Below are 16,511 nucleotides of genomic sequence, written 5' to 3'. Positions count from 1 at the left end.
TCTCAGGGAATTCCCAGCCAACGCTTGCTGCCCGCCTGACCAAAGCAAGACAAACTTGGTCTCACACAGAATTCTCCAACAACCACCTGCATTCTCAGCTGCCTCAATCTGAACTCTGAGCACGCTGTCTAACCTCTGCTAAAAGCCATCGGCAACACTGAATACCCTTCCCAAATGGACCAGGTGCTGCAATGCCAGATGACAGACCAGAGCTGCTGATGAGTCTTTGTTCTCTCCAAAAGTTTGAGTGTGTGGATTTCTCTAGTCCCCTCCACGTCCGCTGGTTTGTTCCTTGGATATTTCCGGCTCAGTCCAACCAACTCCCATCAACAAATGTCTGTCCAGGGGCTACCTGGCTTCTCGCCCCTAATGAGTAGCAGTGATCAGCACACGAGGCCATTCAAAAAGGAGGGACTCTGGCAACCAAAAGTGGACCTTCCGGAGCAAGACAGAACTCTACAGTGCTTTCCAAACTTGGTTTCCCAAAAGTTTATGGAGACACGGCGACCCACTCTAAAACTCCTCTAAAATCTCCAGATTTCTCTAGATCCAAAAGCAGATTCAGAGAGCCCCAGAGGGCTTTAAACTTCTTTTCCCAAGTCCCTCTTAGTCTCAAAAATCCAAAGTGTAGCCAGCAGAGGAGTTCAGGCTGGAAGATGGACACACATCAGTATTACTTTGCACATGCCTCTTCCACTTGCACGGACCTGCTCCCTCTTGTTCATCTGTCAAACTTCTATTCGGCCTTCAAAACCCAGGTCAGGCAGTTCTGGAAACATTTTCCTGACACCCACCTCTCTCCATGAGAATAAATCACCTGCAGCTCTGAACCATTTCTTTACTTCGTATAGACTCTATTATCGCCAGTATCATTTCACGTATTTGTTTCTTGTGCTTGGCTTGAAATTCCATGAGGCAGAGATTTTTCACTGCTGTTTGTAATCTTCAATCCTAGCAGAGGGCTTACCATTTTCTAATGGCTTAATTAGGGTTTGTTGAACTATCTGAACAAGAGCTTTAAGTGTGATTAAAAATTCCAAATATTACACTCGGGATTTGCCGGGCTCCCAGATCACCTTGGAAGGTCGACATACTTCAAATGTTGTCTGCCATATTTCAAATTAGATTAAGAGTTTTTAGAGTTAATCTTTTAGAGTTCAAGACTTATTACTGGTGATAAGTTGAAGCAGGGAGGAATTGAGTGCTCAGTGATGTTATGAAACACATAGGAGGAAAATATTTAGAAATATTTATCTCTGTTGTTCCTTGCTTCTCCCCATTTCCACCCCAAACCGACTGAATTCCTCCATTTACTCACCGAGAACCTCTTTTCTCCTCGGCTCATGCAAATAATCAGAAGTCTCTCACTAGGAATCAGAACAAAAAAGCTTTAGGCATTTGACTATTTGGAGTAGAGGAGAATTTACTCACCTAAACCCAAGGAGAAAGATTGAAATGCATACTTGTAAAGTGGAATTTTCTATTGTTAGAAATAAAAAAAAAGTTCCCTTTCCAGCTGGGAAATGGAGGAAAAAAAAAAAAGAGGAAGAGACTCTGTTGGGAGTGTTTAAGAAGAAAACAGCTGGAGCTAGCAGCCTGAGCTCACCCTCTGGCTCCTGTGTGCAAGGACCCCAATCTGACAGCAGCCAACCCAACACCCAGGCACTCCCTGGGTGGGGGTGATTCTCATATGGGCATTAGAATTGTTCCTACCCCAACTCTTCCTACCCATCCTCCTACACAGCCCTCATCCCGCAATGGCCCAGGACACTAGTAAGCTCCTCTCAGAATGCAGAGTGAACGACATCTCCTCCAGGGGCATGGCAGGAAGGGAAAGCTCTCTAACAAACAGAAACCATATTGAGTCATTTTGAAATCAGCCACCCATCAGCACAGCAGTGGGACATAGCACCCCCATCACAATGGCCTTGTAATTTGGTAAGGTTCTGAAATATATGGAAGCTTCCAGATTAGATATCGGGCACCTCAGGTGCTGACGTTCCACTGGTCCCCACAGGACGCTAGCACAGTGATCTATGCTGAGGAGGGAGTGTTATCTCTGCCTTTAGACAACACAGTTACCTGAATTTTCTGATTGGGAGGGGGTCCTCCAGATCACACCATTCAGCTCCAGCAAATACCCCCAAGTACTAGCATTTTTAATACTGGGGGCTCCCTTTAAAAAAAAAAGTGTGCTTAAAGTTAAAATCTAACCTCAAATATACATTTTCTTACTTGGTGACTGAGGCGTGAAATAGAATCATGTGGGATAAGGAAGTGGCAGCGTAGAACAAAGAAACAATACCAACAACACAGAAATTAGTGTTCCCCGAGCTCTGGGAAGCACATGTTTGAGAAAGTCAATTCCCTAGGAAGTACTTGCTTCTATGCCGTAGTTTTTTCTGTTCTACTCTACCACTTCCTTATCCCATGTGATTCTGTTTCATGGTTCAGTCACTGAAAAGAAAATGTATATTTTAATTTTGAAGTGCGAATTCTGAGACATGTTTGAAGTATGCGTTGGTGCAACAAAGCTGAATCCCTAAGCCTGACAGATCAGCAACAGAGGTGAGACACTTGAAAGTAAAGTGGAGAGCTCGAGAAGTTGATTCAGCAAGAAAATTCTGGATGACACTGGGTGGCGAGAAGTAAGTGGCAAACGAATCTACTGTTCCTCAAAACCAGGCAAAAACTAAGGCCACCAAAAAATAATTCTGGCACCTCTATAAGGCAAATGGTAGCAATTCACAGGAGAAAAAAGGATTTATTTTTACACTGATTTTTCTAAAAGAGAAGCACTGCAATGTTTGAGCTCAATTAAAAGAATTCTAATATCACTTTGCTTGCAAAGAAGAATAAATCCAAAAGAAAGCTATGTACACTAGGTTATTCTTTTTTTTTTTTTTTTTTTTTTTTTTTAGACAGAGTTTTACTCTGTCACCAGGCGCTAGGCTGGCATGCAGTAGCCTAATTTTGGCTCACTGCAACCTCCGCCTCCCGAGTTCAAGCAATTCTCCTGCCATAGGCTCCCGAGTATCTGGAACTACAAGCACGCGCCACCACATCCAGCTAATTTTTTGTAGTTTTAGTAGAGACTGGGTTTCACCTGGATGGTCTCGATCTCTTGACCTCGTGATCCACCTGCCTCAGCTTCCCAAAGTGCTGGGATTATAGGCATGAGCTACCGTGCCCGGCCCATCTTGTTTTCTTAATAAGATGTACAGTGTTTTAAGTGACCAGTCATATTTTTTAACGGTGAAAAAGGCTGCAACTGTTTTACCAAGACAATTGTTCAATGACTCTGGTGCTATTTACCATTATAGAGAAAATCTTTGGAGGCAGATAGCTGGTGGTTGTAGAGACATAAGACCTGCAGAAGTTCCAGCACAAAAATGCTCCTTTGTCCAGCTGACAATTCCACCAAAGTCAGTGACCATCTGGGGCTTGAATGTAACTCGCTATTTATGTTTTTTAAAGTGTATTTATTATCCCTTTATTTTCTTTTTAGGAAACAAAAATCAAATGATTGTATCCTAGGAAGCAAATTTTTATCTTAGCAGGAAACAGCTTTATGCTTATATGTTATCCTAACAAGAACAACATTTGCATTACGCAAAAACCCCCTCCTCAGCTCTTCAATAAAAATCTCTTCTTCCATGATTCCTAAGATCATCATCAGCCTTTAGTTTATTTACTACAGGAGAGGAGAAAGAATGCTGATCTCTCAAGCCTTCACTGCACTTCTGAGGGATCTCAGGATTCCCAAACTTGATCTGATTATATATATATATAAAACACTTTATATATATATATATAAAAGTGTTTTTATATATATATAAAACACTTGTTTATGGAAAGTCATGTTTACGTAAAAGGATTGAATATTATAGACTCACAAAAACAAAGATATGACTGAAGAAGAGAAGTCTTGAAATAAAGGGACAAAGAATCCCTGAAAGTAATTGACCAGTTGTTCCTCAAAAAAAGACTTCAGTCAATAGCACATCTTTGTGGATTTTTTCAGAAACTAGTTCAATTATCTATTAAACCTATCCTGAACTTTTCAGTAGCAACTTTTGCTTCTTCCTATTTCTCAAGACAAAGTGAGACAAATAGTCTAAACAGAAAAAAACAAATTCTATTAGTAACACTTACTAATAAAATCAACAACATAGAACTTTTCTCTTAAAAATGAACTACAAATTTTTCAGATCCTGACTTCTGCCATTTATTATTTTTATTTAAGAACCAAGTGTATAGAATCTGAAGAATGCACACGTGTACAAATGGCTCAGCTACCATGTATATAAATTCAGAAATTCGGTCCCTTTAGTGTTTCATGTATTTGTGCTCACATAAGTCAATAAATTGTGAAGTGATAGGTTTCTAGAGCAACAAGAATTTCCTTACTGTCTCATAGTGAATATTTTATATTTTGAAAAACATATAAGCAAACCCAAATTGAGAGACATTCTACCAAATAACTGATTTATACTCTTGAAAAATGTCAAGGTCATGACAAAGACAGACTGGGGACTGATCCAGACTGAAGGAGACTAAAGAGACCTGACAGTTGAAGTCGATGCATCATCTGGGATTTTTCTGTTGATGTAAAAGGACATTATTGAGAAAATTAGCAAAATTGAATCAGGTAGATCAGACAATAGTATTATATCTGTGCTAATGTTCTGATCTTGGTGATAGCACTGTGGTTATGTAAGAGAATGTCTTTGCACGAGAAAATATATAGAGATATATTTAAAGGGATAGCAGCATCATGTCTAACTTTTCAGAAAACAGTTTAGGAAAAAAAGATTAAATGCACACATGCACACACACACACACAGACTTGGGGAAGCAGTAAAGCAAATGCGCCCTAATATAAAAAAACCAGAGAATCAAAGTGAAGGATATATAGAAATGCTTTGTTCTATGCTTGCAAGGTCCCTGTAACTCTGAAAGTATGTCAAAATAAAGAATTGAAAAAGTTTCAATAAAAATATATAGTATTAAATTTTTATTCCATGCAATCCTCCATGGCCTTTAGCAGTATTTACTTAAGAGTCAAGACTCTACAGGGGTGTTTTATCCTAAAAATAGTGCAAGTGAGCCCTATTTTGAGAAGAAAAGGTCTATGATAAGTTTTCAAAAAGAAAAACATGGATGATTGCATTCACAGCCTAATATTTGGAAAGAGAATGTGGATAGATTTCTTTAGAAATTCTTTTTTTTGTTTGTTTTTGTTTTTGTTTGTTTTTGTTTTTTTTTTGAGACGGAGTTTCGCTCTTGTTACCCAGGCTGGAGTGCAATGGTGCGATCTCGGCTCACCACAACCTCTGCCTCCTGGGTTCAGGCAATTCTCCTGCCTCAGCCTCCTGAGTACCTGGGATTAGAGGCACACGCCACCATGCCCAGCTAATTTTTTTTTTTCTTGTATTTTTCTTTCTTAGTAGAGACGGGGTTTCACCATGTTGACCAGGATGGTCTCGATCTCTTGACCTCGTGATCCACCCGCCTCGGCCTCCCAAAGTGCTGGGATTACAGGCTTAAGCCACCGCGCCCGGTGATTGTTTATATGTTAACAATAAATATATTTTAAAAGCGAAGCCCCACTTATTTCAGAGAAGTGAAAAGTTAGTACAAAGGAAAGAATAACTCCCAAAATACCAGTACCTTTCAGAAGAGCAAGATTTCTCCCCACTGCCTATTATGCTGTAATAGAACATACCAGAACCAAAGACGTCAAGTAATGGCCCTAGATAGTCTGCAAAATCCACTGCACAACCTTCTGTTTTGTGTTTCTATGTATTTAACACCAGCAATTTAGTCAGAAGCTTTTAATAACATGACTTTTTAAATGTTTCTAGTTTTTACCTTAGCGTATAGGAGAATGGGTTGGTCTCCTTGCTGCTTTAGATAAAGTTCCCCAGAGTAAAATAAGAGGAACTCATAATAAAATACGAGTAATATGGCCACATTACCAATTCTTGTTTTTTTCCCATTTCAATGAAATTTCAAACCAAAATACTTTATTTTCCAATCCAAACATTTTATTAACATATATTGGCATTTAATTGAGTTAGAAAACTCCTTGGTAGAAAAAAAAAGTTCAAAGTGAATGCAAATGGTGCTTTATTTCAGTCTTACCTGAGTAGCTTTAAAAGCCATGTGAATTGTCTGAATGTCTGGACACAGGCTTCAATTTTTAATATTCCTATCTAAAAACAATGAAACCATTTTCCTCCTTATTTGACTTCATTGTCCTTTCTCAATGAGAACTCTACTCCCATTCAGTCTGAAGTTTATGGCTTCTGTTCTTTGGGTTATATGAGCCCCAATAGGTCAGAACGTTTTTTAGAGAAGAGAATGTGGTTTTTCCCCCTCACGTGACTCAAATACAATAAAAGTGTAGCCCAGCTGATGCTTTAAAAACATTCACCTACTAGTTGGTTTGGGAAGTTTTAACCTAAAAGAATGTAGTCCATAACCTAAGATGAGACTTTTCATTAGCAAGTTCTCAAATTATCTCTGTTGCATGTTCTAAGTAACATACATGACCTTTTTAATTTCTTTTTCTAAGACAGGGTCTTGCTCTTTTGCCCAGGCTAGAGTGCAGTGGTACAATCACGGCTCACTGCAGCTTTGACCTTTTTGGCTCAAGAGACTCTACTACTTCAGCCTCCTGAGTAGCTGGGACCACAGATGTGCACCACCATAGCCAGCTAATTTTTAATATTTTTAATTTTTTGTAGAGAAGGGATCTCCCTATATTGTCCATGCTAGTCTTGAACTTCTGGGCTTAAGCAATCCATGTACCGTAGCCTGCTGAAGAACTGAAATTACAGATGTGTACCACTTCACTCAGCCGCATGATGACACAATTGTTTGATTTTTCAACATCCTTTTAGACTTAAAAATGGAATCTATTAATGGGGTAATAAATTAGTTTCTTAATTAAAACTGTTAGTTTGAACAAACAGGTCTGGTAGTTATAAAGCAGCTATATTTGTCTCCCACTGTCCTTTAACTCTTCAACTCAGTTTTCTTACCTCCTTGAATGAAATTAGGCAGGTTCTATAGTTTTTCTGGATACTCTTAGGCCACAAAAGTTTCTCTGGTGACTCTAGTCCCCCAAACAGTCTTAGTTCATTAATAAAATGTCCAGTCCCTTATACTTGTCAAATTCTCCAACTATGTTCAAAGTTAAGTCTCCTTCCATTCTGCAGCTAGGCATGATTCAGGCTGAATACCTACAGTGGCAAAGACGTACTCAGCTGGCTTCTTGACTGACTCTGCCAGCATTATCCTGCCCCTCCTCACCAGCCCCAACTCAACCCCAGCTCAAGCTTCATACCTCAGGGTTGAAGAGCAATGGGAAAGGAGAAGGGGTAAGAGCAGTAATACCATGTAAAACTGTCTTCTTAAAGACGTTGATAGCTGATTCATTCTCCCATGGTTCCTTCAGTGGATTCTTAGGCAATAGGGGATCTTTTACCTATTAATACAATTTACCTGTCCTGGAAAAAGTATTATCTTAGACTGGGAGTTTACAACCATTGCCCTCAGTCTATGCCGCCTGGCTCTACTCCTTCAGTATCTTCCTGCCAAGATCTCTTCGCCTCTACAGGTAGAATTTTATGGCAGGGTCTTGGACAGACTCTCACCACCTCTTTCTCTTCTGTGGCCCACACTGGTTACAGAGAAGCTCTCGGACATTTGTTGCAGCACAAACGTTGACTATATAGCCTGTCCCCTACCCAGTAATCAATATCCCCCCTTCTTTCAAAGCAAGCAACCAGTCCCAGGCCTACCAAAGTATCTTTTCCTATGCATAAAATGAAAGTAAATACTCCTTTCTCCTCCCACTTTGGAATTGTAGAATATTTCCCAAATGCTGTGGTCTGAATTATTGTGTCCTCCAAAATTCATGTATTGAAATACTAGCCACCATGGTGACAGTCTTAAAGGAGGGGCTTTGGGAGCTGATTAGGTCATGGTGAAGTTAATGCTTTCATCATAGAGGCCAGAGAGAGACCCCTCACTCTTCTGCCATATGAGGACATGGCAAGAAGGTACCATCTATGAACCAGAGAGCAGTCCCTGAGCAGACACAGGATCTGTGGGTACCCTGATCTAGGACTTCCCGGCCGTCAGAGCGGTGAGAAATAAATGTCTGTTGCTTAAGTGAAACAGACTAAGACATGAAGTTTGCTCCAAAATTCTTTTTCTTATTTTCAGCTCTCCTTTTAGGTCTTCCCCCAGGTCTGAAAGGCAGCTAAGGGTTACAATCCTTAGGCAACCCCTTTACAATCCCCACCTTGGTGGTCCAGAACTTGGGAGTAGGTGGCACCTATTGTTTTATAATCTGTGCCAGAACTGATCACATTTTTTAACATCCTGTTCTTAATACTCTTGCAATACCTGTTGAGATAATTAAAAGCATATTGGAATGTAACAAAGTCTGTGTCGGAAAATGTGGTAAAACTCTCGTTACACTGGTTTTAATACAATATTTTTAGACGTAATATTACATGTACAAGTAAATCTTAAAAAAGGGAAAATGTATATTACATTTGCAAAACAATATTAATGCACTTGAGAGTTACCATCACAACAGAAAATTTTAGTTGTACTATTAAAAGCATCATATCCAGGTGTATGACTTTCCTCTTCAATCACCTCAATGACCACATGCATTCACATCCCTCCACAGAGCTCCATGGGACCATTTCAGAAGAATTCATAGGCCCCTAAATAGTACTAAAATGGAGAATTTCCTTGTCACCAGAGACTTGGGGAATAAGCATAGACCTCTGGAAACTACTCTACTGTTTTTTTCTCACCTGTCTCCAATTTGTCTACAAGTGGCTAAATGTGGTATAAAAGTAATTGCAAATAAAGTTGGCCTTAAGATTAATTATAATAACACACACAGTTTGGTTCTCTATAAAATATGTGACTATAAAGCCATTTGCTCTCTTCCACAGACATCTTTGTAATACTACTTAATTTCCTTTACTTCTATTTTAAAAGAAAGAGAAAACAGGCTGGGTGCGGTGGCTCATGCCTGTAATCCCAGCACTTTGGGAGGCTGAGGTGGGCCGATCACGAGGTCAAGAAATCAAGACCATCTTGGCCAGCATGGTGAAACCCTGTCTCTACTAAAAAATGCAAAAATTAACTGGACGTGGTGGCGCACACCTGTGGTCCCAGCTACTCAGGAGGCTGAGGAAGAAGAATTGCTTGAACCCGGGAGGCAGAGGTTGCAGTGAGCCAAGATTGCGCCACTGCACTCCAACCTGGCGCCTGGCCACAGAGCGAGACTCTGTCTCAAAAAAATAAAAAAGAAAGAAAAAATATATGATGGGTGTAGAGTCTATTCTACCCAAACTATTAACATATCACGAAAATATGTATTTCTTATGTTAACCTGGCAAAGTGAATTATGATTCTAACCACTTTTAGAACAAAACAGACCTTACGAATAATTTGTTCCAAACTGCCTATATAAGCTTTCTATGGTGGCTATAACAAATTACCACAAACTTGATGGATTAAAACATAAATTTATGGCCAGGCATGGTGGATCATGCCTGTAATCCCAGCACTTTGGGAGGCTGAGGCAGGTGGATCATCTAAAGTCAGGAGTTCGAGACCAACCTGACCAATATGGCAAAACCCCGTAGCTACTAAAAACACAAAAATTAGCCTGGTGTGGTGGTGTTTGCCTGTAATCCCATCTACTCAGGAGGCTAAGACAGGAGAATTGCTTGATCCTGGGAAGTGGTGGTTGCAGTGAGCCAAGATCTTGCCATTGCACTCCAGCTTGGGCAACAGAGAGAGACTCCATCTCAAAAAACAAAATAATAAAATAAAAACAAAAATTTATTGTTTCACAGTTATGGAGGCTGTAAATTCAAAGTCAGTATCACCAGCAAAAATCAAAGCCTGTATCCCCTCTAGGGAATTTAGGGGAAGATGCATTTCTTACCTCTTTGCTTCCGGTGACTGTTGGCATTCCTTGGCTTGTGGCTGCAACACTCTAACCTCTACCTCCATGGTCATCATATTGTTTTCTCCTCTTCCGTATGATATTCCTTTCTGCTTTCTTGGATAAGGATACTTAATGATTACACTTAAGATTATCCAGGATAGCCAGGCGCGGTGGCTCAAGCCTGTAATCCCAGCACTTTGGGAGGCCGAGGTGGGTGGATCATGAGATCAAGAGATCGAGACCATGCTGGTCAACATGGTGAAACCCCGTCTCTACTAAAAATACAAAAAATTAGCTGGGCATGGTGGCACATGCCTGTAATCCCAGCTACTCAGGAGGCTGAGGCAGGAGAATTGCCTGAACCCAGGAGGCGGAGGTTGCGGTGAGCCGAGATCGCGCCATTGCACTCCAGCCTGGGTAACAAGAGCAAAACTCCGTCTCAAAAAAAAAAAAAAAAAAAAAAGATTATCCAGGATAATCTCCCTAACTCAAAATCCTCAATCACATCTGCAAAGACCCTTTTTCTACTGAACGTAATATTTATAGGCTCCACAGATTAGGACTTGATATCTCTGAGGCCCTTATTCAGCCTGCCACACGCTGCCCATGTTAGAAATGAAGAAACTGAGGCCAAGAGAGAAATGTTGCCCAAAAGTCATGCAACTAGTTAGAAATAAAGTCAACACAAGAATATAAATGTCTTGATCCCAGTTGAGTACAACCTCCTTCATTGCAATGACTCTACGGTATTTTTTTACTTTTGTAAAATTACAAAATACATCTGTATATACATATCTGTTTTCAAAACTGGCACCCTAGTATATACTGCTTTTGCATAAACTTCACACCATGTCAACTTCTTCACATTTAATCACTACGTAGTATTCTGTTGTGTCAGTTTGGCAAAATCGGTATCATCATACCTAAATTGTTAAAAATTTAGATGGCTTCAAGTTTGCTTGTTTGTTTTGCCAATGAATATGCCTGTCCTGCAATGAATATCTCTGTGCATCTTTGCATCTTTGTATTAATTTCTGATTGGTTTCTAATAACAAATCATTTTCTATTCTAAGAGAATCTTGCTTTGTTGCCCAGGCTGGAGTGCAGTGGCATGATCTTGGCCCACTGCAACCTCCGCCTCCTACGTTCAAGCAATTCTCCTGCCTCAGCTTCCTGAGTAGCTGGGATTACAGGAATGAGCCACCACACCTGGCTATTTTTTCTTATATTTTTAGTAGAGACGGGATTTCACCATGTTGGCCAGGCTGGTCTCAGCCTCCCAAAATGCTGGGATTACAGGCATGAGCCACCGTGCCCGACCAACAAAATCTTAAAAACAAAATTACACAGTGACAGATATGCCTGTTTTTGAAGTTGTAAAACAAATTGCTCTCCAGAAAGAACAAACAGCAGTATTTATGAGTGTCCTTTGCCCGCCACCCTTACAACAGGAATTGGCATTCTTCTTAAACTTCACTTATTTGAAAAAATAAAGTGTCTTGCTGTTGTTTTGAGGTTTACTAATCTTCAGCCATTTAATGTATTATCTGATGTATTGACTACTTATTTTTTGCCTACATTTCTATTACGAACTATGTTTTGCACACTGATTTATGAAGATCTGTAAATAAGTATATTAACCCCCTAAGCATATAAACTGCAAGTGATTTTTTTCCAATTTTATTCATTTTTAATTTTTTTAATAGAGCCAATTTGTCTGGATACTATTCATTTGTTTTTTAACTATATTTATTGCATTACATTTTCTCCTGACATCGAAAGTTTTACATTGTTTCTTGGTGAAATGTATCATTCTTTCCTCTTAAGGTGCCCACAGTTCTACTTGGTGCCCATATTTTTTAAAAGAAAATGCCATGACATATCTTGGGAAACACAAGGGAGGAGCTGGCTCAAGTACAACCACAGTAATTCCATCCATCGTGGCAATGTTACAGGAAAGGTGTGCCAATCCAGACCCCAAGAGAGGGTTCTTGGATCCGGCACAAGAAAGAATTCAGGGCAAGTCTGTAGAGTACAGTGAAAGCAAGTTTGTTAAGAAAGTAAAGGAATAAAAGAATGACTATTCCGTAGAGTAGCCCTGAGGGCTGCTGGTTGCCCATTTTTATGGTTATCTCTTGATGATATGCTAAACAAGGGGTGGATTATTCATGCCTCCTCTTTTTAGACCGTATGTGGTAACTTCCTGACGATGCCATGGCATCTGCAAACTGTCGCGGCGCTGGCGAGAGTATAGCAGTGAGGAGGACCAGAGGCCATTCTCCTGGCCATCTTGGTTTTGGTGCGATTCAGCCGGCTTCTTTACTGCAACCTGTCTTATCAACAGGGTCTTTATGACTTATATCTTGTGCTGACCTCCTAGCTCATCCTCATGGCTTAACCATCTGGGAATGCAGCCCAATAGGTCTCAGCCTCATTTTACCCAGCTCCTATTCAAGATGGAGTTGTTCTGGTTGAAATGCCTCTGACAGCAAGATACATAAACAGCTGGAGAATGTTAAAAGATGGCAGTGTGAAAGGTGACTGTAAATATCATCAAGCTCAATCCTTTTCAAACTTTGGAAACATGAAATTAAAAAAAAAAAAAAAAAAAGCCACAGGGCCCCTGCCAGGACTGTGGGGCTTCTGAGCAGGTAGCCCAGGACTCTATTTCAACTTCAAACAGAACAGCTCAAATTTTATCTTTTTTTGTATTGGGCTAAAATGAATGTTTACATAACACTCCTATGTGTTTGCCCTCTTAAACTGTCCTTACCACTCTCAAACTTGCCAACAAATTTTAAGTGTACAGTATGTAGATCATTAAGTACAATGTGCTAAACATGAGGTACAGCAGATCTCTAGAACTTTTTCATCTTATACCACAAGAACTCTCTACTCATTGAACAGCAATGGAGGGGAAATGAGGAGTTTCTGCTCAATGAGTATAGGTGTTTCATATATATATAGATAGAGAGAGAGAGAGAGAGAGAGAGAGAGAGAGAGTCTTGCTCTGTCACCCAGGCTGGAGTGCAGTGGCATGATCTTGGCTCACTGCAACCTCTGCCTCCTGGGTTCAAGCAGTTCCCTGCCTCAGCCTCCTGAGTAGCTGGGATTACAGGAATGCAGCACCATGCCCGGCTGAGTTTATATCTTTAGTAGAGACGGGATTTCACCATCTTGGCCAGGCTGGTTTTGAACTCCTGACCTCGTGATCCACCCGCCTCAGTCTCCCAACATGCTGGGATTACAGGTGTGAGCCACCGTGCCTGGCCACTGTTTCATAATTTTTAAAGGGTTCCTTAGTCTGACCAAAAGCAACACACTTATTCATAAAAGCCACTAGATGGCCTCCACTTTCTTATTGCCGTCACTGTCTTGGCCTGTACTCAGTAAGAACTCCCTAAATGTTGCCTGAATTAATTAAGTCACTTGTCCAAGGCAACACAGTTAGTGGGGAAGCTGGGACTGGAACCTAGGTCTCCAGATTCTCAGTCCAGTGATATTGTTGGAGGCATGTGATCCAGAACATCCAGAACAACTCTATCTTGAACGGGGAAGGGTAAAATGAGGCTGAGACCTACTGGGCTGCATTCCTAGATGGTTGAGGCATTCTAAGTCATAGGACAAGATAGGAGGTCAGCACAAGATATAGGCCATAAAGCCCTTGGTGATTAAACACTTACAGTACAGAAGCCAGCTAAAAATCCCATCAAAACCAAGGTGGCCCCAAGAATGACCTCTGGTCATCCTCAATGCTGCATGTCCACCAACACCATGACAGTTTGCAGATGCCATGGCAACAACAGAAGTCACCATATATGGTCTAAAAAGGGGAGGCATGAATAATCCACCCCTTGTTTAGCATGCCATCAACAAATAACCATAAAAATGGGCAACCAGCAGCCCTCAGGGCTGCTCTGTCTCTGGAATAGTCATTCTTTTATTCCTTTACTTTCTTAATAAATTTGTTTTCACTTTGCACTGTGGACTCCCCCGAATTCTTTCTTGTGCCGGATCCAGGGACTCCCTCTTGTGATCTGGATTGGGACCCCTTTCTTATAACATGATGACTGCCACTGTCACACTGTCTACAGTTCTTATGGCCATAAGTTTAATAATATTTGCTGGATAATTGCTCTAATCTCCTGTTCATGGAAAAATAGATGCACACTTCGACTTTCTCCTTTAACATTGTATTTGTGTCTTGACACAATGGATGGAATTACTGTGGTTGTGCAGAAGCCAGCTCCTCCCTTTTGTATGTTTGGGTCATGGTTGGTCATGGCTGGCTGCGCTGGTTTTCCCTAAGACTGGCCTTACCGAGATGGGATAGAGGGTCCCCTCATAGCTGAACTTGAAGAGAAGTGGCCATGGTGACACTTAAGAGGACCCCATTTCTTTTTTCCTTGATACAGAGTCTTGCTCTGTCACCAGGCTGGAGTGCAGTGGTGCAATCTTGGCTCACTGCAAACTTTGTCTCTCTGGTTCAAGTGCTTCTCCTTCCTCAGCCTCCCAAGTATCTGGGATTACAGGCACCTGCCACCATGCCCAGCTAATATTTGTATTTTTAGTAGAGAAGATGGCGTTTCACCATGTTGACTAGGTTAGTCTTGAACTCCTGACCTCGAATGACCTGCCCACCTTGACCTCCCAAAGCGCTGGGATTACAGGCATGAGCCATTGTGCCTGGCCAGTTTGTGCATTTCTAATGAGCTCTCAGGTGTTGTGATGCTGCTAGGCTGAGGACCACACTTCCGGTGGTCTATCTGAAATTAGCAAGCAAGACTCCAGAAAAGACCTACGGGGAATAGAACACAGAGGATAAATTTGGTGACAATGATGCATGAGCTCTGGTCTCAGGAAGGCCAGCACTTGGGGGATTTCTATGGTGGAAGGCTCTGCAAATTCTCCAGGAAGGGCTTGAGTATGGTCGCAAGCCACAGAAAAGGCAGGAAACCAAAACCTGTTTTGCTGGAAGCTGCCTGGGTTTACAAAAAATACATAGCTGGGTTCAGAAAAGGGAATGGGTGAGTCTTCTAATGAACCATCTATATGCCGAGCACCCACCCGGGTATCAACGAGAGCCTAGAGTCCTGGGTAGTTTAATAAGATCCACTTGCTAGTCTCCCTTGACTTTCAAGTTAACACCTCACTGAGGTGACTTTGCATGCACTGGAGTGGCACCTAGCTCCATGGTGGCAGCAACATTATCTGATTGGAGATGATCGTCATAAAGGCTTTGGGACAGGAGCGTTTGCTAAGTTGGTTTCAGTGAGACTTTCACAAAGCTCCTTAAGCAGTTTGCCTCATAGCAGGCAATATTCAGTCTTCCTCCCTCTGTGGCATTAGGCGGGGGCTTGGAGCTTCATTAGGCTCAGTTTAATTTTTACCAGATCCCTGCTGAGCATACACAGAAGCAATTTTTTTAATTGCCTATTTTTTTTATATTTTGTGCTTTTCTTTCTTCTTTTCTTTCCTTAAAAAAAATTTTACACAAATACTTTTGCATAAGAGCGGCAAGTCATTGGTGAAGTTTGAAGTTTTGTTTATAGGATGTTTTTAAGCCATTAGGGTAAATGATATTTTTCTCTTTTTAACACTATACAATTGACCAGCACTTTGGGAGGTCCAGATGGGTGGATCACTTGAGGTCAGAAGTTCAAGACCAGCCTGGCCAACATGGTGAAACCCTGTCTCTACCAAAAATACAAAAATTGGCCCGGGTGGCGCAGGCCTGTAATCCCAGCTACTTGGGAGGCTGAGGCAGGAGAATCTCTGGAACCCAGGAGGCAGAGGTTGCAATGAGCCAAGATTGCACCACTGCACTCCAGCCTGGGCAACAGAGCAAGACTCATCCTCAAAAAACAAAACAAACAAAAAACAAGAAAACATAAAAACAAACATTATTTTCATTTTTACTTGTCAGTCACAAGCTTGAGACAAACCAGATATAACTTCATTTTTAACTTTCTAAGTTTGTTGATGGCGCTTTGCCTTTCTAATCCTTTCCTGAAGATCCAGTATTGGGTCAAAGGGGTTTCAATTAGTCAGGAGTTGGCCCTCCTCTTCACGGAAAAAATAAATGTTTTGCTGGTGTTTGGTACATTCTGGAAGGTTTTCTCCAACTCTGATCTACAGTTGCTATGTTGGGAAGTCTTTCTATTTCTATTATATCACTGAAAAGTTCATGTTATTTTAAAATGTCCCCTGCCACAGCCTCAATTCTCCTGAGGAGCATATTCCTTTCCATGGAATGGGCATTTTTTGAACTTAATATCTTATATTTGATTACCATTGGTGCATAGTTAAGTGTTGTCTTGCTCATCTTGTTTATTACATATATGTATTAAAAAGTAATAAAAGCAAAATAATACAAAAAAATGAGCATTTCATTTTGGCATCTTCCCTATTACAAAACCCTGCAGATGTTTGGCTGCCTGTGATATATTTTGGGGGGTGGAATTTGCAACTGTTATAATGAAGCAATACCATTAAGTCACCCGAGAGTAAATTAGAA

The 16,511-nt window shown here is 40.9% G+C and overlaps 1 protein-coding gene across 5 annotated transcripts in view; it reads right to left on the bottom strand.

Moving 5' to 3' along the window:
- The window catches only part of SS18 (SS18 subunit of BAF chromatin remodeling complex), a 465,179-nt gene that overhangs the window by 338,007 nt on the left and 110,661 nt on the right, over positions 1-16,511 (bottom strand). For 2 of the 5 annotated variants that reach the window (XR_012513138.1, XR_012513137.1), the window contains exon 12: positions 1,319-2,176. The exons of 1 other annotated variant lie outside the window; for it this stretch is intronic. The gene's annotated coding sequence lies outside the window, so the exon portion shown is untranslated. The remainder of the gene's footprint in view (positions 1-1,318; positions 2,177-16,511) is intronic. 2 more of the 5 variants (XR_012513140.1, XR_012513139.1) reach the window with 2 other exon arrangements.

This window comes from Saimiri boliviensis, chromosome 13 (assembly GCF_048565385.1).
Source record: "Saimiri boliviensis isolate mSaiBol1 chromosome 13, mSaiBol1.pri, whole genome shotgun sequence".
Taxonomy (NCBI): Eukaryota; Metazoa; Chordata; class Mammalia; order Primates; family Cebidae; genus Saimiri; species Saimiri boliviensis.
This window is presented reverse-complemented; position numbering and strand designations above follow the sequence as displayed.